General features: G+C 43.5%; 1 protein-coding gene across 3 annotated transcripts in view; it reads left to right on the forward strand.

Annotated features, from left to right (window-relative positions):
• The first annotated feature begins 1,866 nt into the window (after positions 1 to 1,866).
• The window catches only part of LOC149859743 (phytanoyl-CoA hydroxylase-interacting protein-like), an 80,599-nt gene continuing 57,332 nt past the window's right edge, over positions 1,867 to 25,133 (forward strand). The window contains exons 1-2 of one of the 3 annotated variants that reach the window (XM_090058429.1): positions 1,870 to 1,948; positions 2,352 to 2,425. The gene's annotated coding sequence lies outside the window, so the exon portion shown is untranslated. Of the gene's footprint in view, positions 1,949 to 2,351; positions 2,426 to 25,133 lie in introns of those variants that run through there. The other 2 variants (XM_090058425.1, XM_090058424.1) reach the window with 2 other exon arrangements.

A 25,133-nucleotide genomic window follows, 5' to 3' on the forward strand; every position in this document is an offset into this window, starting at 1 on the left:
CTATCAACAAAGCCAATCGCAACTTATTGTGCATTAACAGGTGCATGACCAACAGATCGAGGGAGGTGATGCTCCCCCTCTATGTGGCATTGGTCAGGCTGCAGTTGGAGTTCTGTGTCCAGTTTTGGGCGCGACGCTTCAAGGGGGATGCAGAGAATCTGGAGAGGGTCCAGAGGAGGGCCACTTGTATGATTAATGACCTCCATGCAAGACCCTACGAGGGGAGGTTGAGGAATCTGGATCTCTTCAGCCTTCACAAGAGACATCTGAGGGGAGACCTTGTAGCAGCCTATAAGTTTATCAAGGGAGGACAACAGAGAATTGGAGATGTGCTATTTACTAGGGCACCTGTAGGGATAACTAAGAATAATGAGTACAAACTAGTGGATAGTAGATTTAGGTTAGAAATTAGGAAGAAATTTTTCACAGTAAGGGTGGCCAAAATCTGAAATGGGTGGCCAAGAGAGGTGGTACTATCCCTTAACTTGAAGTTCTTCAAGAGGAGGCTAGATAGGCACCTGGCTGGGGTTGTCTGGGGCAGGGAGTCAGACACGATGATCCTTCGGGGTCCCTTCCAACTCTTCAACCTATGAATCTAAGGAAAAGGCCTTGAATTCCTACTGCATTTAAATCCTTTAAAATGTTTTGTTCTTCATTCCTGTGTTGTGTAAAGCCAGGGTAGAAAAGCCCTTAAGATAGTTCCATGTGAACTTTTCTGACCTTAAAAAATTACTTGTGTTTTGGTTCTCTTTCCATTACTTTTTTGTTCTTTTTATATATTTCTCTTATTTATTTTTTAAAGCCTATTTTAAATTTCTGATTTATTTTTGCCGTGGTCTGTCAGTCTCATTCCCTTTCTTTTACAGTTGTGTCCTGTGATTTTTCTCCCTTTTCCCATTTGAATTTCTCCTGGTTTTGGGGAGTTATTTTATTCAGTGCTTTATCTCTTACTCTGCATTCCCTTCCCCCACAACATATTTTTATTTAATTGCTTTTCCAGAACTTTCCTATTTTCCTCTATGTTCTTGCTGTCCTCATTTTTTACTTTGGCATATATTTCCTTTCTTCTCAGCTTATCCCTGCCAGGGGCATGATTCTGGAAAATACTCACCACCAATTCACTATTAGAAAAACTGTCCCAAAACCAAAGAACTTGTACTTTATTATCTTACCCTAGAAGACTTCAATGCCTATTGAGGAGACTGGGAAGAAGAATACAGGCAACATTAGCTAACTGGTATTGACACACCTCGCTCACCCCAGTCTCTATGACACTGGATGTTCATGGATTTCTTCCAGAACTATAGAAAATGCTCTGCGCAAGCCAGTGTTTATACCCTTGCAGTACAATGCGCACAGTTGTACAGAAAGTCCTCTGGGTATCTGCCAAAGGGTGATAACAAAGGCCACCAAATAATGTATATGTACTGTGAATATCAGGACAGCTGGAAAGCATGGAGCTTGGCTGCAGAGAAACCTCCTCCTCTGCTTCCTCTCCTGCCTCTGCAGTCCACTAATTTTGGTACTGGGAGAGAGTTACAGTACCCGCAGATGAGAAGGATACCACTTAATCTGCAAAAAATTTGAGGGTGCAGATTATCTTCATAATGTGAATTCCAGACCTAGATCTGCAGAGGTTTTTGTTGAATCAATGGCTTTTCAACCTGTTTTTTGCCATTCTTCCCCCTGCCTCCACTGCTTCCTCACCAGGTGCCTCTAGCCTTTGGCTAGCTGAGCAGAACTGAGAGTTTCTTCTTCCTCACAGTCATGCCATAGCCTTGATATCAGCAAGTCTCCTCTTCTCTAATGAGGGAAGGGGTGGAGCTAAGGAAAGAGAGTGCTGAGTAGTCAGTAAGGGAAGAACAAAGGCTAGGAGAAGTTGCCACAACCAGCAAAAACAACTGCAGCTGTTTAGCAAGGTGCTCATCCAGCCCAACCTGCATAAAAGGTAATGGACTCAGGAGGAGAAGAACAGAGGGGTGGGGAGTGAAGGAAAAGAGGACTGGGGAAAAGGGGACCTGTAAGGAGGTTGAATAAAGTAGGGCAGCCAGAACTAAGGCAGGCACTTATAGCAGAAAGGGACAGATCGAATTTTTGTGAGGGCAATCAAGGGAGCCAAAGAATTTCTGGACTGGGCATGCCACTAAACTTTAAAACTTAGTAATTTATATGGGCAACTGTAACCCATTTTTCTTAGGCATTTTGCTCTGTTTAGTTGCCTGGCTTCTACATGCCTATATACATTTAAAAAAATAAACTCTCTGCCCAACCTTCAAGTAATACAACTATGTTGGAGACTTACTGCAAATCAGCATTCAAAGCCAACTGCTTTTTTCATGTGAAATCCACAGGAGAGAGATTGACTACATCTGGGTAATCAGATTTTCCATTTCTTCCTCGAGTTATGGCTGCTTCTATTGCATATGTAAGTGATATGTATAGGAGGTAGGGAAGGGGGTTGGCTATGTGGGTTATGGGGTGGAGGCTAAGAAACAATGTCCTGTTCTGGATGGAAGATTAGTGTTGCTCTCTAGTGTGGCTCATATGTCTAAATGGTGCATCAGTCCAAATGTAGTCTTGTTCTCTAGTGTGGCTCATATGCCTAAATGGTGCACCAGTCCAAATATGATTTGCACAGCTGTTACCAGCTTCTTGAACTTGAACACTTTCATATAAGAGATGCTAGCTGACCAGTTTAACATACTCCCCTTTTAATGTCTCTGTGTGCCCATGTGTAAAACAGTGCATAATACTGGATGGAATGGCAGACCCATTTGTGATTCTTAACTCTGCAACTTCTGTTGCAAGTTAGTGGAGAAGGTGAAATCTTATGTCTCTACAGTCTTAAGATTCTGGCTGGGTACTGGAGCACTGCAAAATGAAAATTAAATATTGCTGTATTAGTTAACCATCTGAATACTTCAAAGACCTTTTGTTTCCTGTATTTTTAATTCATGAATATTGAAAACCCTCTAAATCTAATATGGGAAAGTCTGTGTGCATTTACTTATTTTTTTAATTTGAATATTGTATATGTATGACAGTAAGTTCAGGCCAGCTTTATTTAGATACATCGTTGTTTATTTCTGATTGACAAAGAAATTGGACTCAAGCTTATATAAACAAATCCTATATATATTACAGATCTTTTTTTTTATATCAAATCTAATTTTACAGCAGTAGTTTGGCCACCTTGTTTCTGGAATTCAGTTTGGTACTTGGAATTCATGTTTAAAGCTTCTTGAAATAAAATGATATTTTAAGATAAAATGGCTATGAACGAATCCTAAATCACAATAAAGTCATAAATTTGAGTAATTTTCTTCAGCAAAGAGGACATTTTGGGTCCAAAAATCATATACTTAGATTTAATGGAGCCTTCACCTTTGGTATTTATATAAAAGTAAATCAAGATCTATGGTTCACATTAGGTGAACCATAGAAATGGATTCATGTTTTTAAATATTACTTGAAAAGTCTTATTTGACAGAATGTAAATATTTTATGAAAAGCTCATTGTAACCATGTTTTTGTTCATATTTACTATTTCCTTCACATGAATGGTATGTAGCTAAATGTATCTGGGTGGCTTATTTTTCAGTACAATATTTCTCCATCTTGGAGTTGTGACTTAAATGCTGTATGATAAACTGTTTTCTTGAGCTTTCTACATATACAGAATTTAAACTTTCAACAGGAAAAAAACTTCTCTTCCTTATGCTTTTAATAATAGCCTCCTGAATGTAAAGACCTGTATATAAATAGGCTTATTGAATATATCTCATAGGAAATGTGCAAATCTAGTTCTTAATAAAAAGTTCGAAATGACAATTCTTGATATTTTAAATATGAAATTAGGAAATTTATGTGCCTGTGAACATAAATACCTACTGGATGTGTCTATATGTGCATTTTACCGTGCAATAAATTAATTTAATGCACAGTAAAGCTTAACCATCTACACATGCACTGCAATTAGGGTAAAGCAGATTAATTTACTCCACCGTAGGACAGTGAGTAGTGGGCATGTCTACACAAGATGCTGACAGTGCAGTCACCAAATAATACTGCGCACTATTGCATCACATCACTAACAATGCTAATATGCTATTGCACACTATTAGGCTACTGTGCAGTAGCCTCACTTAAAAGGCTACTGCGCAATAACTCTGGGTACTGCACATTTATTTAGTACTTGATTATACAAGACAGGCAGTGCTAAGGGAGTCAGTTGATGTCATGTCTCTGGTTTAGACCAGTTTGAACAAGTTTAGACATGTTTTGGCTGGTTTGGAGTAGTTTAGACTGATTTAAACTCATTTAGAGAACTATAGGTGTCTTGGAACCAGTTCACATAATTTGAACTGGTTTGATTAAAACTGCGTTGTCTGTCCCATTTGGCAGTACTGGGGCCTTTAAACCTGATTTAAGGCTGTCCCAGCCACCTGCGGAGGGTTTAGGATTGAAAGTGTGGTTGGGGGTAGAAAGGTAAGAAACATTTATTGACTTAAGAAAAACACAACTACGCATAATAACAAGACAAACAATGACAGACAAAAGCAAATCGCATCGGCAACTTATCAGTAGTCCCTCTGCCTGATACACAGCAAGCTTCTCTTTCCACAAAGTTCAGTGAGCTCAGGTGTCCCCAAACAACACTGTCTGAGGGGTGCCAGGAAGGACCCTGGAATGCAGTTCTTGCGCTCCTCGAGGTCTATAGGCCCACTGATCCAGGCAACAGCCTTTTTCACAGAGCTGCGTCTTCCTTCTGAATGGTTTCCAAATATTTCAGCTAATTTATAGCTTCTGAAGGACACTGATAACGTACGACCAGTTAGGTTCCTTTTTTCAACTGTCCTTAGACTGACCAGTAACAGTACAAGCCTTGCATTGCTTTGATAAGGTAATTTTAACTGCACCACAGGGCCTTACTACTTTTAGGCTTTGCTAAATTTACTAGGCCTTACTTTATACAAGGCCTCACTACATCTTAAACTATAATTAGGCTTTTAGCAACAACTTATAGCTTAATATCTAAACAAATACAGAAAAACACTTGGTCTAATCTTTATAGAGCTTTCAGCAAGCTCTTTTATCACACAGACATACTTTTCAGCTGCCACAAAGGCAATTTTGAATCTAATGTCTAGATGAATCGGAAAGGGATTGTCAGCTCCAGTTTACACCAGATTGAGTCGGACTGAAGTGGTTTGAACTGTTTTAGATCAGTTTGAAACTATTTAGATCAGTTTGAAACAGTTTGACTCCTGAACTAGTTTAGACAGGTTTGAACTGGTTTAGATCAGTTGCAGAAGCAATGAATGGGGGTGCACCCCATGAGAGCGTCGGTGCACCCCCTGACTGGCCGCACTCACTGCTTAGACGATGGGCAGGGGGGCAGGCAGGAGCACCAGTGCCCTCCCTGCAAGCACCGGCCTATCACTGCAGCAGTCTGGAAGTGGGGCTGCTCCCAGAAGTGGCCACAGATACTTCCACAGTAAAGGCCATTAGATTTTCTGCATCCATGTCGAGCCGGCACGTAACCACCCTCCATCATCCTTCCAGTCATTGAAACACACATTCCGCCGCCATCCTTCAAGTGCTGAGGTGGTAGTTAAAAATGAGCTTCTGCGGGTCTGTGACGTCCCTCCATAAGGCTTCATGAACCAGGACTTCAGGGATGCTTCAGTAGGCAGCATCCGCTAGTATGACCGGGGAGGCGGCAACACCACGAATCATTCTCTCCTCCATGCCAGGTGCATAGTCTCCTTTCTCCATGATGTCAGCCAGAGAGGAGTTTCAGAACACCCGCACATCATGCGCGCTGCCGGCCCACCCTGTAAAAATGTTCATGAACGAGCCCTGGTGGTCCACCACAGCTTACAGGATCACGAGGCATATCCTTTCCTGTAGGGCACAGCAATGGGATATGAGTGCTGGCTAAAACCCCCGTGCAGTTTGGGAACACCTTCTCATTAAAGCCAGCCATCCTTTGCTGTGGATTCGCCAGGAAGATAAATTTGTAAGCAGCTGGTATACCTCACAAGTCGCCTACCCCACCATGAAGATAGCCACGCTGAACTGGTTGGCAATGTAGCGGAGGCTGGATGGGCTGGCTAGCTTCATGATGGCCATTGCAACCCTCTTGTCTGGTAGAATGGCCCAATGCATGTTTCTGTCCTGCCTCATGATGTGTGGGCCCAGCATCGAGATGATATAGTAGAATGTCTCCCTTTTCATTCAGAACATCTCCAGCCACTGCTTGTCATTCCAAGTGGTCAAGACGATTCACTTCTACCAGTCTCTCATGGACCCACATCATGTGGATTTTGCTGGTCCTCCTGAGGTTTATTGACAGAGCCTGGTCAGATTCCACTTGTTCGCTTTGCTCCCCTATGTACACCATGTATCCTGTGCTGTAAGAGCAGGAATCACACAACTTACCACTGAAAAATGTAGTGTCCTATTCCTGCTGAGGACTTCCTGCAGCATTCTACAGTAAAACAGCATACCTCCAACACCCATGGATCTATATGGAGCCGGGAAGAACTGAAGGACTTAATCAACATTTGGTCAGAGCAAAGGATCATAGACAAGCTGGAGAGTAGCAGGAATAAGCCTGTTTATGCTTATATTGCAAAAGGCATGCATGCATGAGGGCACAATCATGACTAGCAAAAGATGCCAACTCTCATTCTGGGGCAGGTCACACACTTGCTCCCTTCTATAACAAGCTGTCCATCGTTCTCTGCAGAGATGTGGGTGACATGCCGGGTTTGCAGACTTTCAGCACCGGGGTTGGGCTGGAGGTGGAGGTGGGGGAGGAGGAGAAGATGGTGGCAGCAGCCCCTCTGCTGGTTGAAACTATGTCTCAGCTGTTCAGAGACTGCTCTGTGTTCCCTCCTGATGACCAGTTGCAGGAAGAAGCATCAGTCACCTTAGAGTTATTCCCACTTAGCCTCCCCATTCCATGGAGTAGCACAGATGATGAATCAGAGGAGGTGGGGGGGTCAGGAAGAAACATCTGGTAAGTCTCTTTATAATGTGCCTCTTGCCACTGCCAGGCAACTCCCAGCTTTTTGCTGGTTGGGTTTAGGGCACCAGGGGGATGGGGTGGGGGGAAATCCATGTGTTGTTGTAGGTGGATCGCCATGTTCTTTTGGTGGTGGTGCAAGCCAGCCAGGTTTGATAGTTAATTATTTGCTTTAATTTGTTGCGGCTAGCATAGGCAGTGGCAGCCATAGATGTGTTCCTCCCAGAGCAGCAAGCATTCGTAAGTTTTGGGCAGTACAAGTGGTACCAAAGTTTTGCAGGATCCATTTCCATGCCTGCCGGGATTTTGTACACTGCATGGTCGGGAGGGGTGTACTTTCCTCCTCTGGGGAGAAGGCAACCATTGCTTTTTTCTTTGTTTATCAGCTGCCGCAACCTGCTGGGAACAGCACCCTGCTTGCACTTCAGCAGAGTGCTGCAGAGATTTTCTGAGCAAGCAAAGACAGACCCATGAAACCTCATTCAAGGCTTTGGTGGACTCCTTAGTTGCCAGAGCAGAATGCAAAGCTGCCTGACAGGACAAACTTCGTGACTCCCTGTGTAAGCACTGTGCCATCCTCGAGGAAGTGCGAGGACACCATGAGGAATTTGAAAGATGCAGTCAACAAGTCCAGTGCTGAGTTCCATAGTTCAAATGACATTTTCAAGGAGGCCTTAGAGAAATACCTATGACGCCTGAAAGGGAAAAGTCAGTCTGTTCATCTTGCCTCTGTACAACATGAGCCTGTTCCCCCTAACTCTGTGGGGTCACAGCAGGACCATATGACTGCCAGCAGGGCCAGGAGGGTGCCACTGTGTTTCAGGGAGATGGGGCATTTCAGGGTCATGGTGGGGTGAAGGCAAAGAAGCCCAAGAAGCAGCTGTAATACTCTATTGCAAACAATAAAAGCTCATAGTCTTCTGGCTTCCTGTGTCTGTCTCCATATCCCCCCTTCCTTCATGCTCTTTCTCGGCTCTCTCTACACAAAACCTCCTGGTGTGTGTGTAACACCTGAGCGAGGCCTTTTGTTGGTGGAGGTGGCCTGGAATTCGCAGCTTTGCTTGCACACAATGTCTGCCTCCTCTGTCACCCTCTACCAGCCTGGCTTCCTTTTTTGCAAGCCACCACCAACCAGCCACTTGCACAGGTACACTGGTGGGGGGAGGGCTTCAGGGACAGGTAAACAAAGGGGCTGCTTCCTGGCCTACATAGACAAAGGATGCCTCCTCTGTCACCCCCCACCAGTCTAGCTTGTTTGGAATCCCAGAGCAAGGCCTAGGGTGGGGACGGTGGGGCTCTGAGGTTTGTACCTTTGCCTGTACATGAACCCAGGGACTTTGCAAGCTTTTCCGCCTTCTTTTCACACCTTTTCCAACCCAGCACCAGATTATCTCATTTTCCACACCAAAACAAGGCTGCTGAGGGGGGTGCCCCCCTCGAACACTATAAATTGGGGGAGCAGAGGTCATGGTATGCATTCACTGTATTGATGAGGGAGGTTTGAGATGGGTGAGGGAGCAGAGAAGGCACAGCAGGGGCAGAGAAGGATGCATCCCAGGAATGAGATTTGCCCCTGGGGCTCACAACAATGAAAATCCAGGGTTTGCAAAGACTGCAGGCTGATAAAGTGGGGTGCAGTGAAGATACACCCCACTTTATGAAGTGGCAACGTGCTACAATGTAGCAATGTGCTACACTACACCATTGGTAAGTGACACCTGATAACACTTGTCTGTGCCCTGAGGATTGTCCATCATGTAAATTTTAAAAAAAAAAAAAAGGGAAAGTAGTTGCAGTGACCTCAACCTCCTCAATGGCCTGTGGGCTCATCCCCGGTGAGTTCCACCTATTAAAGTTTTCTGGAGGAGAAAGGAAAAGAGAAGAAGAAGAATGGGGGGGCTTGGTGCATAGTTGAAAAAATGGACTTTGTGAACCGCACCCCCGCTCCTTCCCTTCCCCCCGCCCCTGACACACAGGGTCAGTGGGATATATTACCTAAATATAATCTGGGACACTGCATACCCCAGCTGCCGAGTCTGGCAGGCAGCGTCTTGGACTCGCAGCTCTGGAAGGGAATGTGGTGCAAGTTCAGTTTGCAATATTGAAGAAAGTCACTCACTCCCTCCAACAAAGTTTCAAAATATATAGTCACAGAAAAATTACTGTTCTCCCAGTACTGTCATAGCCGTCACAGCCATTGGGAGCCATGGTTACTGCACCGGCAGTCGATGGAGTGCAAAGGGGTCACAGCAAGTGGAGGGTACCAAGAGAGGTGAGGCTGGAGGACAAGAGGGTACACTGGTGGTGGTGGTAAGACATAGACAATAGGTGTGGAAACAATTAAGAGGGGGTAGAAAATGAAATCTCTGCCCCGTCATTTTACTTTTGATTGAAAGTAATAAAATTGTTAAAAGTAGAGGATAGGCAAACAAGCAAGGAAGCACACATGTCCCAATGTGACCTGACTCTGGAGGAGGGAGGGGCGAGGCGTGAAGAGGGTAAAAAAAAAAAAAAAGACAGTGCCACCTTCTGACGAAAGTGGCCCCTCATGGAGAAGGGGATTCATTACAAGTCTTTGGAGTCTCTGCCTGTTTGCACAAACAAAACTGGCACATGGAGCAGCATAGCACAGAAGCAATGCAGGGTAAAACATCTTGGAGCGGTGTTAGCATATGGCACTAAATGGACTTTAAAGTGGCAGGAAATCCTGGGTCGTGCAAACACAAATGTAGTTGTGTTGCTGTAAATGGGAAATTTCATGTTGTCTACTCTTGCCCTTTTAGATAGACTTAGTTTGGACTGTTTTGGACTGATGTAGACTAGTCTCAACTAGTCTGGAGTGATATAGGCCAGTTAGGACTGATTTAATCTAAACTGCCGGTTTAGTGTAGACCAATTTGGTTTGGTCTAGCTTGGTTTGTTTAAACAGCTTTAGACCAATATCAACCAGTATGGACTAGCATAGACCAGTTTAGACTGGTGGAGCCTGGTTTGGACTAGTGTAGATCACTTGGAACTGTTTTGAATGGCACAGACTGGTTTGGTCTGGTTTAGACCAGTTTAGACCTGGTGGCTAAGTACAGAAGGTCAAAAACCTGGCTGAAAAAAACCAAGGCTGAATTGATTAAATCTTTGCAGGTTAGTCTTAGCTGCACAGATTGAATTGATAAGCAAGTGAACACACTTCCACTTTTGATTCCAGAAATGCACTATTTTTCTAAGACTGTCTGACTGTGGAAAGGGGAAAAAACAATTTTAAAAGGCAGAAAAAATTACCGCTTCACAGAAGAGAAAAGCAGCACTGTTGATTATTAGCAAGATACTATGTCTATAGTAACATGTATAGACAAGCACTGAGCAAATTCAGCCATCCAGTGACAATTCAGCAATACTGCTCTGCAGATAAAACTTCCAGCACAAAGAGCTCAGCCACATTCAAGTCTTCTTACTAGATGCAATCAATCATACAGCAAACAAAGTAGTCATAAAAAAAATCTTCCATCTAGTTATTAAAACTAGTTATTTCCACACCCATTTTCAGCCAAAGGTGATATTTGAATAACTGAATGTGATCCAAGAGGGCATGAGGTAGAGGATGACCCAGGACAAATAGTCAGCAGAGATCAAGAACTTAACTTAATTCAGAATTCAGTATCTGAGCATACTAGGCTATGTACAGAAGTTATACTTATTGTGCAGTAGGAGTGCAGAACACATGTTATAGCTGTAACCTAAGAGACAGTCAGGGCACATAGAGTGCTGTACAAATGGCATATCCTGCTCTAAGATAACCCTGGATGGATGTGGTATCAGACTTCAGTGTTGTAGGTTAGAGCTCTATAATGAACATCCTATCATGACTCACATTAGGTTGCATTCTACCAGCAATCCATGGGTCTTTGCAGCACCCCACTCACCCCCTCCCAGGGTGGTGCTTTAATCTAGGCCAAAGCTCACGTGGTCTGACCAAGCACCGTGCCAGCCTAGGCTCTCAGTGACCTGATGTGGCAAAGCCCCTGTTTTTGACCTCTTCCCCTCCTTCCTTGCTCCCTCCAGCACTGTTTAGTATTATTGCTCAGTGTGGGGATTTCATCAACCCCATCTGGGCATTTGTAAAGTTTGCAGCTTTCAATTAAGTGCTGTGCTGTTCTCCAGGCATTGTATTCACACAGGAGGGATGTTCATCTTGCACAGTTTTGTTTTGAAGAGGCTGTATCCAGATCTTAGTCTATTCACTTTGACCTGTGCTTCTCTGTCAAGCTCATGCCAAATGGAGAACTCATTTGGTGTTGTTATAAAATGGTATATGAATACACCAGAGTACTCTGAATGATCATTTCATTTCCATTCACCCCACCCCTTATCTAAATGTAGTGCAACACACAAGGCCATAGTACCTAGCCTGCTGGGCTCTCAATGGGCCCAGAAACCTGGCAACAGGGGAGCGGTTAGGGTCTGTCTTCTTATGTCACTTGGTCTAATGCCATAGAGTGCAGGGAATACATCTCTGTGTGTGCAAGTTGTTCAGCCTGTTATGAGTCTCAGTGTGAAACTCTTTAGTGTCACTTCTGGACCATACTTCTGGACCATACAGGAGCACAGTAATCTGGTGCGGCTATGCCATTGCAAGTGCAGTGGTTCTGAGCACTCTAAGGCAGTGACCTGTGAAGAGACTTTATTGGTGACCTTGTGAATGTAATGTTTATAGGGGATGAAATGGCCTAATGTGACTCCTTGATAAGTTGGGGGTATGCCCATGGGGAAGGATATCATAGAATCACATCATAGAATCATAGAAGTAGGGTCAGAAGGGACCTTGTAGATCTTCAAGTCCGACCCCCTGCCTGGGTGAGAGAAAAAATGGACTCAAATGAGTCCAGCCAGGTAGGCATCAAGCCTCTTCTTAAAGATCCCCAGGGTAGGGGCCAGCACCACTTCCCTTGGAAGTTGGTTCCAGCTCCTAGCCACCCTAACAGTGAAGTAGTTCTTGCGGATGTCTAATCTAAACCTACTCTCCAATAATTTGTGTCCATTATTCCTTGTCATGCCAGGGGGCACTAGGGGAAACAGGGTCTCCCCTAAACCCTTCTGGTCCCCCCTATGAGTTTATAGACAGTCACCAGGTCCCCCCTCAGCCTTCTCTTGTGAAGGCTGAACAGGTTTAGGTCCCGCAGTCTCTCATTGTAGGGTCTGCCCTGTTGTCCCTGGATCATGCAGGTGGCCCTCCTCTGGACCCTTTTAATGTTGTCCACATCCCTCCTGAAATGGAGCGCACAGAACTGGACGCAGTACTCCAGCTGTGGCCTGACCAGTATCGCATTGAGGGGGAGGATCACCTCCCTGGCTCTACTTGAGATACACCTGTGGATGCATGACAAGGTCCAGTTAGCCCTGCCAACTGTGACCTCACATTGTCGGCTCATGTTCATCTTGGAGTCAATAACGACTCCAAGATCCCTTTCTGCCTCCATGCTCTCAAGAAGGGAGTTTCCCATTCTATAAGTGTGCTGTTGGTTTCTACTGCCTAAGTGCAGCACCCTGCACTTGTCAGTATTGAAACGCATCCTGTTTATGTTAGCCCACTCCTGTAACCTATCCAGATCTTGCTGCAATCTTTCCCTCCCTACTAGCATGCTCACCTCAGCCCAAATTTTGGTATCATCAGCGAATTTGAACAGGTTGCATTTCATCCCGTCGTCCAAATCGCTGATGAAGAAATTGAACAGCACAGGCCCAAGGACTGAGCCCTGGGGGGCTCCGCTGCCCACATCCCCCCAGGTTGAATATGACCCGTCCACCACCACCCTCTGAGTACGACCCTTGAGCCAATCTGCAATTCATCTGACTGTGTAGGCATCAATAACAGTCGCCTAGTTTTTTAATGAGGATGGGGTGGGAGACGGTGTCAAAGGCCTTGCTGAAGTCTAGAAAGACTACGTCCACGGCGACACCTGCATCCATTGTCTTTGTGACCTGATCATAAAAGGCAATCAGGTTGGTCTGACATGACCTGCCCCTAATGAAACCGTGCTGGTTGCCCTTGAGCATCATTCCTGAAGCTGGCCCATCACAGATGTGCTCCATGAGGATCTTCCCAAAGAGTTTCCCTAGGATACAGTTGCTTACTCTGATATTCACTTTGTCCCTGTGGAAGAGTGATGATAATGATTTATCAGTATTTCCCATTGACCTCGTGCCTCAAACACCAGCTCCCAAATCCCTATGCCACTGGCCTGGAATGAAGCAGAGTTGCCAGGGCTGGTACCTCCTACTGTTGCTGGAGGCTTAGCAGCTTGTATTACATTAAGTGACCGTAAGTTTGGTTAATTTTCAACTGGCCATCTGATCCCTCAAGGTTGCATTGGTTTCCTGAGAGGGGCCAGCATGTTTATGAGGTATCACTTTATACAAAACAGCACCCAAACAGACTCCAAAAGACACTGTCATTTTTTTTTCTGAGTCCCATAGCCAAGGTATAACCAACAGTCACAACTGTAGGTTTTCACTGGTATGTCCCTGGGTACTGTTTGGCAGGGAATCTACTTATGAGCACTGCTGAAGGTAAGGCACAGCGGGAAACGGGAATTCTCCCTAGCAACCTACCCCCTACTCCCTCCCTCCCAACCCAGCATCCTAGAGCAGTGGTCTCCAAAGTGGGGCGTGTGCACCCCAGGGGGTGCACAAGACAATCCATTGGGATGCAGGAAGAAAATATTAGAACTTCTATTGAGATGTATATTTATATAAATATACATATATTGGGGGTGCGTGCTCAAAAATTTCTTACTGATATGGGTACGCAATCAAAAAAATTTGGAGACCACTGTCCTAGAGAACTAGAAAAGGCTTATCCCTTTGGGCCTGGACACTTTACTTCCCAACCTTCCCAGCTTTCACAGCAGGGAAATAGAACCTATGTGTCCAGGTTTTCACAGCTGGGAGGTGTTGGTTTGTGAGCAGCTGCACAGCTTCCATCCCTGGGCAAGCGAAAGGGTACAGGCAGGGGATTCACCTTAGATCCCTTGCTGTCTCCCTTGTCTGCAGACTCCACAATTAGGTGAAGCAGGCCTGGTTGTGAAGCCTGAGATTCTGGATTCAGGATGGTCAGCTGGAGACTTACATAGACAGTGCTGTCAAAATGGCGACCAAAGTGGACCCTCAATGTGGGGGGTTGGAATGGATAGGTTGGCAACTGTTTGTACCTGCACTGCTGCAGCACTTGAATGAGCTGTCCAGGCTCAGTAATGCAATGTGAAACTTGAGTGGCCACCAACTGTCTGAGAGAGTCACGATGCCAGTATCCAGCCACAGCACCCACTGAGTGGGTGGTGGTGCTGATGCCTTACCTTCAATAGTGCTCATTACCCACCCTGGCAGGAGTGGGCAGGCTACTGCCCACCTCTCCTCCCCCGTCATGAAGAGCCCCACTCTAGGGACTCTCCTCTGGGGGAACCTGGGAGTCCCACAGGGTGGAGGGGTACCTGAGTGATAGCTGTGGGGAATGCTCCCCATCATGCATTGATTGGGAGATGGTGGAGGTTGAGAGGAGGGCAGGAACAGGAGACTGGTGTATAAGAGCTGTTGATCCATGGTTCAAGGAGCCAGGAACCCATCTGGTGGTGCCTTCTCCAGGGAGCAGCAGGGCAGGAGGGAAAGAGGACTAGGCTGTCTGAGACCTGCTGCCAAGGTCGGCATTCACATGTTGTGTCTGTGACATTAGAATGAGGAACATTTTCAAGAGATATGCCCATTTCTCCTCTTTCCCTTTATTTTTTTTTCTCTCTCTCCTCCTGTTTGGCCATTCTCCAAATCATTTAGCTTTAGAGATAATCTGTGAGGTTTGAGATTATATTTGTAGAATTATGTTCAGATTTATGCTGCTTTTGATATTTAACGTTGAAATGCATCTGACTTCAGGAACTTGAAACCTTTTCTCCTTCATCAGTGGCTTGACCTTATTAACAGTAACATGAAGCCCACCAGTTTTTCATTTTCATGAAAAATGAATACAAACAAAAGCTTTGAAAAGTTATGTTTAGGATACATTGTCCATTTGGATGACCAGTAAAACCAAACATGCAAAACCTGCTTCAAAATTGAATATAATATCAGAGTTCTTTCTTACTGAGGACATATCTGAGTCTGCCGGTCCCTAATTCATGCAGGTACAGAAAAGAGGCACATTTTTCCATTGTATTCTTATCTTTAGGAATTTTCTGTCTTTACTTACTCATTACTCAAATGCAAAATGATTTTCTCAGTTTGCTGCAGTTTTCTGTTTTTGTACAATTTATCATCAGCAAACTGGTTCACAGAAGTATTTGCAAAGAACACCTATAAAAAGGGTCTGAGTACAGAAGTGAAATCATGAAGAATTTTTGGGCAAATAGTGCAATTTTTTTTGCAGGATTTGTTCAGTGCTATTGAAGCCTGTTCCAAAACCTATTAAAATTGGTAGTTAACTAAAATGAGTCATCAGCATAAATGTTATACACCCAGCTTTATACATAATAGTAGCTCAGTAATCATGGGGTAGATTCTGCAATGATTTTAATTCATCTTACATATGTTAAGGTTATAAAGTTTAAAGCTTATTGGTTTTCTGGAAATACAACTCTCCTCAGATCATTACCTAAAACTTCCATCCATGAAAGCTGTCTAATTTCCCTAAGTTCAGTAGCTACATCCATTGACGTATTGCCACTTTCCCTGTTCACCAAAGTGCCTATATAAGTGCCTGTAGTGAAAAAAAAAGACCAGGAAGAAAGGTAAAGAAAAAAAGTAGTACAATGGAAAAATGGACAAATATAATAGAAATCCGAGATAAAACCTCCCTCCATTTTCCCTCTACTTCTTGCTGGATGATTATTTGTATTTTCTACATCTACATGTATTTTGTTGCATGTTCTCCTCCTCTTCCTGTTCTCTACGTTATATACTTTTTATTTTTTTTAAATGACACTCTTAACTTCATTTGACTGTGGTGAGATCAGTTTATGGTGAATGATCAGTTCTGGATGCAGGAATTCTTACTAACAGACCTTAGAATGCTTGGAGAAGAATACACTGATCAGCAATGTGGGACAACCCATTAGCAGCTTGCCATGATTTTATAAATCAGCATGATAAGGAGCTGTGGACAGAGTGTGCTATTAGTGTGGTGGTTGAGCAGGACGGACATCTCAATTTAATTTTTCCTCGAGCCTGAATCCAGTCCAGGAACAGTGGATGCCAGGGGTCCTCCCATGCTCCCCTCCCCCTTCCTGCAGCCCCCCACTTCTTACCAGCACAGAGTCCAGTCTCCCACTTCCTATTTCTGCACTTGCACAGGACCAGGAAGGGCATAAACTCTTTGTATTCGAGAAGTGCTACATAATGTAACTCATAACACTCCAGTCCAGAGATTAGTTGGAATCCTAGGCAATGCCTTCTTTCTCTGCTCCTATTCATTTGACAGACTGGTGGCTGGTGCAGGGACAGGGAGGGCACGTTATGTGGTACAGTAAGCACTGTGGACCTTACTTGCTCCAGGTCCAACCACACCTAAAGCTTTTTGTCTGCATCCTACTTATCAGGCAGAATACTACAAGTGACTTCTACTTGGTCTCCTCTGTGGTGCATGTCCCTCTTCTCCATGCATCCTCTCTGCTGAAAGGTGTGATTTATTGCACTTGTTTTAACTGTATGACTTAGTCCTTCTGCATGTGCAGTGCTAAAGTGCTGTGCTAGTACTGCCGTGAGATAAATAACACTGTGATGGTCACTATCATTCTTGATGGAAATAAATTTTTGTTTGAAGATATTTCTCTTATGGGAATTCTATTTATTTATAAATATTTATATAATAGGTAATAGTCCTGCAGTGACAGAAGATGACCTGTATGATTGCATGTGCTTTTCCCCACTCCACGTCTTTTATGAGTGCATATGAAAGATTTTTCTGTGCATCCAGAACACCACCCAACTATGCATTCTTTACATGCATCTTCTCCCCCTTCCTTCACCCATCTCATAAATTTGTATTATACTGTGGAAGTTCTTTTTGTGCCTTTGTAATAACCTTTTGGAAATGGGAATGACAGTCTGAATCAAAAATTGTATTGGTAACTGAGTTTAGAAAATGTACTGCCATGTTTTATTTATGCTTGAATAATCTCTTAATTTAAAGACAACTGATACAAAAGCAACAAATTGTATTACTGCTATTTAAATTTTTGAGAACCTTGCTTATTCCCCTGGAGAAGCTTGGGTACGAGATGAGTGAGGTATAAGAGTGTAAATGACTCCTTAGTATATCACAATTTCAAGATGAATAAGCATTCATAAAGTCAGCCTGAAAGAAGAGAACTGATGTAGTATTTGAAAGCCATGACTATAATTTATAGGACACTCTCTCAGCAAGAGTGTGCCCAGCACTGACAGTTTTGCTGTAGGGTTCAGGTGGATAAAGACTGCTTTGCTGGTAGAAGTGGGAAAACTACAGAAACAAAATTAAGAATGATAGATTTGTCAGGATCCTCATTGCAGCAATATTTTCACTCTCGGGGCCTATAATTAGATATGCTACAAAGATTAAAGAAAATGGCTACTTATTGCTCTGCTTTGGAAACTTGGCTGTTGTTTTGTTTGTTTTGTTTTGTTTTGTTGAGACCGTAGCCAGTTTTACAAATCTTGAAAAAAAAATAACTACAAGGTTTCAGGGAAATAGGCTTAATATTGTACCTCACATTTTCTGTTGATATTACTAAGATTTTTATTTGAGCAGGGGGTACAAGATCAGGAGTACAGAAAGAATAGGTAAGTCCAAAATGAAGAGGATGGTCCAAGAATTATTTAAGCTAAGTCAGGTAACCTTGGTTTTTAATCCACTCAAAACACAATACACTTGTTAACAATATTTTAAAGAGGTACAGGTTTTTCACTGAGCTGCCTTCTGAAAAAAACATTTGTGCAGGTTCATTTAGATGTGAGTTGTAGACCCTCCTTTTAATGGGCACAGAGATACCCCAAGCCTTGCTGTAACCTAACCCCTCCCCTAAATTTCACCTTTTTTTTTGCTGCTTTTGGCACCTTCCCTGCCTGACTGCCACACAGCTGCAAAAGTTGAATATTTTTGCTCAGAATGGGGCTTTTTTCATATGTAATATTTTTTCTAAGAAATTAATACAATTTAAATGCCAGTATGTAGAACAGATCCCAAACTATTACAAACCAGAAGTGGCAAATACTGGCATATTTACACAATATTTGGATTTTTGTGCATTATTCATAATATTTCCTGTACATATTTTGTTATGATAGATATCAAAATAAAATAACTTTAAAACTTGGGAAAGTTAAGAGAAGAAATGGTAGGGGGGAGGAAACACAGGAAAAAGACCGAGAGCAGAGGAAATAGGGATGCTGCATATAGAAGTATCTCCTGTCTTTCAACTAAGCTTCCAGCAGAAATTATAGACATACTTTTGACAAGTGAGAGCCTAGATCAAGGGTGTCAAACTCAACTGGCCCCTTGGCTCAGATGCAGAACATGAAGTTGCTCACAGGGTGGATCCAGACCTGGAAGTGGGTGGCAGAGCAAGAGTCTGCAACCATGACTCACCACACCACTGACATGCATCCTCAAGGGGCTCTATACCCAAGAATTCAGAAGTGGGCCTTACTCCCACTTGTCCTGGCCCTAAATTCTGATCCCCACCACAAGCTCTGAGGGCTGGATGAAACAGCTGTGTGGGCTGTACCTTTAATACACCTGGCCTACATGTTCTGGGTATGTGCCTGGGTATGCAGGTATCCACTTTAAAATACACAAAGTGTCCAGGATCTTGTTAATTCTGGTTTTAATACCATCTTACAACACTGAAAGAATAGTGCATGAGAAGAACATGTTCAAGTATGGCTCCTGTCAGTCCAACCACTGGGAAGACTCTTAATCTAGGAAAGTATTTTGGGTGACTATAATGCTTAAAACTACTTTTTGTTGAATGAGATGTAATGAGCTGCTTCCCTTAATCTCTTATATTGCTCTGTTCAATGTGTGGCTGAGATATCTAGTGCTAATTCTTTGTTTTGTTATATCAGTATGATCTGTAACTCTATAAACACAGTAACTCATAACTCTGTATGAGTTACTGTGAATCTATTAGCTGCCAGACTGGTGAAATAATATAACTCTGTACAAAATTTGAGGAGTTCTAGTATTTTGGACAGTTGAGGAATTTTTGAGGTGAGCAGGTGATAGAGTTGGATATGCTGCCATATTTTACAATCTGGTAAATTGTCGTGCGGGAAAGAGATAAATTGTGGCATGTAGTTCTCTGTTATTAGTTGGCATTAGCATAATATTCTGTATTTGATCCATTTTCCCCTATATTATGTCTTCTACTTATTTTCAGTATGGGATTCTCTCAGACTAAGGCCTCCACATAAGTAGAAGCACATAAACTTGTGTTCATGTCCAAAATTGTCTAGTATATGGCCATGTATGAATGTCAGATTCTGGTATCTGCAGTATCCAAATCCCAGTACAACTGAGAGCTAATATATTTGAGATGTTAGCGTGTAGAACGAGGTAGAAGAGCCTCATCTTTCAATAGTCATCCATGTAGGTATTTTATTTGTCTGTTGCATAGCATGGCTGATTTCATGGCTGGTTTTGTTGCAGATTTGAGAATCTAAAAGCATACAAAGGTAAGGTTTCCTACAAAGAAAGAAAAGTGGAGTAAAATAAAAAAGAAATGTAATTAGCGTACCTAGATGTACATTTGACATAAGCTAAACTAGCCAAGACAGTCTTAAGTTTGATAGAAAAGAAACACAAATCCATATTATTTCAAAAAATTATCTGTTACTTTCACCCATGTTGGAAATATAACTCCTGCACTAGCTATAAAGACTTTCCCTTCATTATTTTGGTTCTATTTCCTTTTTAGATACATCTCCTACCATCTAAGACAGTACCAACAGATCTCAGAGAAGTTTCCCCGAATACTTATCTATTAGAGGCATTTTTTGGAATTGCTGGGAGTGGGTTTTGCCTAGCCAGAACCTAAACGGTGGCCCACTGAGTATACAGTAGCTATTAATAGATGCTTTTCAAAATCATATTAAACCCTCAGAGACTACGTTTCAAAAACCTATCCATTAAGACCTTGACTCATTTGGGTTTTGTCCATTAGGTGTAGTTTGTGATGGGCTATACACCTGGTTCATTTTAGACACATTCATTTGCTTCTCTGGATGAAAGTTTTCTGAAACTTTTTAAGCTCACCTTTTTCCTGTTCCCTTTTTCTAAAATACTTTTTGTTTACCAATATATGCAATCTGTTGCACTTGCATTCTTTTAAAGGTAAAAATAAATATATGCAGTATGTTCTTTGATACTGTCTGTAAACAAAACAATAGCAGGGCATTGTCATTCCCATATAAACAGCATGTATATCCTCCATTGATTTTTTTACCTCAGCATTGAGTGCATATGCCCTTGCAGCTTTTAAAAACAAAACATGATATTTTTACATTGGTATATTAATCTGTATAATTTTTATAACAATTTTCTTTCTTATCTTTATTTATTAACACAACAATACTCACTGTCAGTAAGCAAACTTGCTTAACCTTTTATAAAGTATTAGGATCAAGGGAAACAGGAATGGAAGAGACCCCCCCCCCGCCCCCATGGTGCAGCAGTTTCTTTAATCTTGGAGTTTCTCCCACATGCCACCTCACCTCTGATTTGTGGAAGGGCCCCATTGCTCGCTGCCCATGCCTGGTGGCTGGGGGGCGAAAACTGCAACATATTTAAACTGCAGTTTTCACCTCACCGCCTTCAGGCATGGGTGGTGAGTGATAGGGCCCCTCCACCAATCAGTAGTATGGGGGCATGCGGGGGCCAAAGTCTAGGATTAAAGAAGCCAACCCTCCCCCCCTCCCCATCTTCTCTTCTCCAGACTAAATCATCCTAGTCCTTTCAGCCTTTCCTCATAAATTGTTTTCCAGAACTCTGCTCATCTTTCTCAGTCTTTGCTGGATTCTTTATTCAGGTGTGGGGTGCAAAACTGAACACTGTGCTCTAGGTACAGTCTTACAAGTGCTGAGTAAAGTGGAAGAATCTCCTCCCTTGATTTGCAAGTGACACTCCTATTAAGAAAGATGTTGTTGACTTATTTGCAACAAGAGCAAACTCATATTCAGTTTATGGTCCGCTGTAACTCTGGTTCTTCTCAACAGCACTTTAGCCTAGCTAATCATTCCCCAGTCTGTATTTGTACATGCAACTATGTCATCCTAAGTATACAACTTTGCACTTGTTCTTGTTGATAGGACCTTTCTAAAGACTTACCTGCCAGTGGTGTAATTTGTACACATTACTAAATTAGGTAGTGATTTTGTGATGTCACAGAACTGGAAATAATTCATGGCTGGCAGAAGTAATATAGCAATATATAGGAAGAAGTGTTCTAGAAGCATTCCATCACTTTAACCTGCGTAATATTTTGGTGCTGATAGAACTTTGACAAGAGGTTTTATGAAACATCCAAGATTCCTCCAGCATCAGTCACTCATGCCTCCAGGATGAAATGTTTGTCTATGCTCAGTTTTGTACTATTTTAACTATATTGGCTTATGTACAGACATAGTTAAACCAGTGCTTCCTACTGGCTCAACTTGAGTCAGAGTAGATTAATCCTGATGTCACCAAGTACATGTGCTGCCAGATACCACTTGTATCTGATGGGACTATCCAGCAAAGCAGTAAATTAATCTACTGCACCCTAATTTCTGTTCATATGTAGATGATGACACTTTACTGTGCAGCAAATTCATCTGCTGTGCAAGAAAGCATCTTGTAGACACACCCACTTGGGATGCACTTATGCCAGTTTACATGGGTATAATTTGTTCCTTTGAGTGTAGTGAAGTAAACTGCTCTACTACAAAACAGAGAGCCTGGGACTCTGTTATTTCAGGAGACAAGTTGCCCAGAGAGGGAGCACTGCAGGCCAGGCAAGGACACAGCTGTAATTGGGTTGCCATAGTAACTCAGCAATGAGCTCAATTAGCAGGCAGCCCAGGGTAGTCTCCTGACCAAAAGGGGTTAGGGCCCTGTGGGGCATATAAACCCAAGGCCTGAGCTAGCAAGTCAGTAAAGTTGCCTTGGGTGACCACTGAGGCCCTGGGAGCTCATAGGGGTATAACCCAAAGTTGGGAGGCTATCCTGGTACTAGAGCTGAGGACAGCTTTCCCATTTAAAGGTGCAGTGAGCCGCTTCCCCTTTTTGTTGATTTTGGTGGGCCTGCAGTAGAGAGTGTATGTTATAGGAAGGAGGCTTATCTTTTGGTTGCAGTTCATACCAGTGGTTTGGGTTGGGATTGTGAGGGACAGTATTTGGAGGTCCCATTATTGCCCTAAGGGTACGTGATCACCTTGAGCCCTGCTGACTCAAGGATGAGTGAGTGGTGAGCCTTGAGCAGGGCAGAGCATGGGGCTTCAGAGTCCAAAGCAGGGCTGAGGAGCCTAGTACCCGAGAGGGGCAGACAGAAGGGCCAGGAACATAGCAGACAGGGGCCAGGGCCTAGTGCCTGAGAGGGGTGGAGTGGAGACAGGGGCCAAGGGTCCAGTGCCCAAGAGAACAAGGCAAGACTAGAGCTGGTGCCTCAAAGCCAGGTCCAGTACAGTGAGCCCATGCTGGAAGGCTTAGCTAGAGGAAAGGGGCAGAGGCTGAGGAGGCCGAAGTCCCAAAAGAAGAGAATGATGATACAGTGACATCTGTGGAGGCATGGGATATGGTGTAGGGGCAGAGAGAGCCACACAATTAGTCTCTAAGGCTTATAGATGCCCTGGGGCACAGATGAGTGGAGAATACCCACACAACTCAGGAGTTAAATCAAGACCAGTGGTGCAGGAGGGACCTGATGGCTAGTGGACAAAATAAGGCTCGCTTGAGCACTCTCAAGGCAGTCCCCCTTCCTATACAATAGGCACATCAAAGCATGGTGGGTGAGAAGGAGGTTAAGGTACCCTAGAGAGAGAGCAAGGCACAGGTTGCAGAGCCATCAGAGGATTTTACGGCCACCCCTGGGCCCCTACCATGTTACATACTATAAGAACCTTTTGTACTGGTATACCTATCACCAACCCTGAAGGGTTGTACTGGCTTAATTATATCAGTTGAAACCACTACACTTTAAATAGAAGAATTGTATAGAACAAGCATACATGATTACTTCTCTTCTATGGTCCTGTTAGATCTGCTATCCTGAAAGTCTTCTGCCAATTACACTCACTGACTCACATCCGCATGGTACAAAGAAGAATATGCCATGAAATGACAAAAATCAGTGAAGACAGCTTTCTTGTCTACTTGCAGCTACTGTAAATATCTGTGCTAAGGACAAGAGACTAGGGAATTTAGTTTCACTGAAAAAAAAATCTGCCTCCACCAGAAAAATGACATAGATGTGTCATTCCTCTAAAGCTAAAAAGAATCCTGCCACTGACTGGCCAAATTGAATTTACATGAAATTGTGTTAATAAGGTGTTGGCATTCTAAGACAGAGAGGCTGGGCTGAAAAAGGAGGAGAAAAGAAGTGAAAGAAACAAGTAAAATACTGAAATTAAAAAGGGAATAATAGAAAAGCAATTATAACAAGTTAAGCTAACTTACTAGTCTAGTCTATTTTACTTAGGGTAACAGTTTCAATAGAAAAAGCACATATTAAAAGAAGATAGTTTCCAGAATGTAGGCTTGATGTGGTATCTCTATTTTATAGGTAAGCAGCAAGCAGAATTGGCTTGAAATCACAGCCAAAAACAAACATGAAAGAATACCTGTAAATTCTTTTTCATTAGATAACAGCTATATCTGGGTAAGTAGATGACTGTATTTTTTTTAACTTTTTTTTCTTGTGAGATTTTCATTTCTGCTTAGTCACCCTTATTGCAGATATGAAGTCCAAGGAACTATTACTCCTATTTTAGGAACCCAAATAAGTGAGCCAATTGATGATGAAATCCAGAAGAAATTTGGCTTTTCGCTCCTTCCATGACAATTCAGATTTCCACAACTTTTCTGTCAACTGTTAGCTCTTAGGAGTAGGAGTTATGTGCATGTATATCAGTTGGGATCTACAAACTGCTGTAATACAAATAAACAATAGTTACAGAGCTCCACAAGGGCATAACAGAACTAGTGATGACAAGGAGATTACTTTTAGCAAAAATACAGATTCGATTAAAGCCTCATAATATTATTAAAATAATCATAATTAAATCATCTATTTATTGTCTTGTTTAGCCTCTTTGGGCACATCCAGACGAGCCCGCACATGCCTTTTGCAGCATCTCAAACCTCTTAAGGGGAACGTGCAGGAACAAAAAAATGTCCCCCGTGCTGCAAATTTGCTGTGGGGGAGCAAAATTATCCAAGGGTCAAACAATACCCTGGGAGAAAAACCAGGTCAGTCCTCCACCGGAGGCTGAGCAACTGGAGGCTCAGTCCTCCACAGAGTTACTCTGGCATCCTGCCAACATATCTCTCTGGTTAGCCCTTTCTCCAGTCTTGAAGCACGCTGCCTGCCCATGTGGTACAAGCTGCAGGGACCTGGACTCAGCTTCTGCCAGGTAAGTAGGGAGTTGGGGGGCTGGAGGAGAAGGGAGGGGACTTTCCCCAACTCCCTTTTCATTTTCCCCACTCCCGGCTCATTCCCTTAATTCCCCACTCACTCACCCCACTCCCTGTTGGTTCACCCCACTCCCCTTTCATTCCCCTCGCCCCCGCTAGCTCTCCCAGCCCCCCACACACACACTCACTGGCAGTAGCAGAGAATGAACAGGAGGCTGGAGAGAGTGCGGGTGAGTGCTGGAAAGGGAGCCCCATTGCCCGAGCTGGAAGGGCTGGTGGTAGAGGATCCAGACACCCTGGCTTTGGGTCTCCCTGCAGCTGCCTGTGCATAGCTGCGGTTCCCGCCCCCAGAGGGGCCACATTGGTGGGACTGACTGAGAGGGTGTGCTGACTGGTGTAGTGCACCTGGTCCCTTAAGACACTGGTGATTTAGGCTTTGGGGCAGGGCCCTTCCCCTTCCCACCCCCAGCTGTGGGG

The sequence above is a fragment of the Crocodylus siamensis genome, chromosome 7 (assembly GCF_052110815.1).
Source record: "Crocodylus siamensis isolate JL-2025a chromosome 7, ASM5211081v1, whole genome shotgun sequence".
Classification (NCBI taxonomy): Eukaryota; Metazoa; Chordata; order Crocodylia; family Crocodylidae; genus Crocodylus; species Crocodylus siamensis.